Source organism: Propithecus coquereli, unplaced genomic scaffold (assembly GCF_000956105.1).
Source record: "Propithecus coquereli isolate 6110/MARCELLA unplaced genomic scaffold, Pcoq_1.0 Scaffold127, whole genome shotgun sequence".
Taxonomy (NCBI): domain Eukaryota; kingdom Metazoa; phylum Chordata; class Mammalia; order Primates; family Indriidae; genus Propithecus; species Propithecus coquereli.
Window position 1 is genome coordinate 4,577,146 of NW_012136858.1, and position 1,099 is coordinate 4,578,244.

General features: G+C 35.3%; 1 protein-coding gene across 1 annotated transcript in view; it reads left to right on the forward strand.

The window, feature by feature from the left end:
- Positions 1–1,099, forward strand: part of LOC105805311 (chromosome unknown open reading frame, human C6orf165) — a 76,669-nt gene that overhangs the window by 69,060 nt on the left and 6,510 nt on the right. The gene's annotated exons all lie outside the window — the stretch shown is intronic.

Genomic DNA, 1,099 nt, shown 5'->3' on the forward strand with positions numbered 1-1,099 from the left:
TTTTCTCTCTATATATATTTTTTTAGTTGTTCAGATCATTTCTTTCTATTTTTTAGTAGAGACGGGGTCTCGCTCTTGCTCAGGCTGGTCTCGAACTCCTGGCCTTGAGCGATCCACCCGCCTCGGCCTCCCAGAGTGCTAGGATTACAGGCGTGAGCCACCACGCCCAGCCCTGTATTTATTCTTTAAGTTTTTAATTGATACATAATAATTGTGCATATTTGTGGGTTACATATGGTATCTTGATACATGTATACAATGTATAATGGTCAAATCAGGGTAACTGGCATGTCCATCGCCTTAAACATTTACCATTTCTTTGTGTCATGAGCATTCAAAATCTTTTCTTCTAGCTATTTTGAAATAAACAATAAATTATCGTTAACTATAGTCACCCTATTGTGCCAAAGAACACTAAAATTTATTCCTCTTATCTAACTGTAATTTTGTACCCATTAACCAACCTCTCCCTATTCTCCCTCTACCCAACTAGCCTTCCCAGCCTCTGGTAACCACTGTTCTATTCTGTACTTCTATGTGATCATTTTTTTTTAGCTCTCATGTATGAGTGAGAACATGTGGTATTTATTTTTCTGTGCTTGACTTATTTCACTTAACATAATGTCCTCCAGGCTCATCCGTGTGCTGCAAATGACATGATGTCATTCTTTTTATGGCTCAATAATATCTTGACTATTATGAATCATGCTGCAATAAACATGGGAGTACAGATATCTCTTTGACATACTGATGTCCTTTCCTTTAGATTTGTACCCATTAGTGGGATTGCTGGATCATATCATGGTTCTATTTTTAGTTTTTGAGGAACCTTCATACTATTTTCCATAATGGCTATACTAATTTACATTCACACCAATGGTGTATAAGAGTTCCCTTTTCTTTGCATCCTTGCCAGCATTTGTTATTTTTTATCTTTTTGATAATAGACATTTTAACTGGGATAAGATGATATCTCATAAATGTTTTGATTTGCATTTTCTTTATGATTACTGATGTTGAGCATGTTTTCATATACCCGTTGGCCATTTGTATGTTTTTTTCTAAGAAATATCTATTCAGATCATTGGTCCATTTTTAA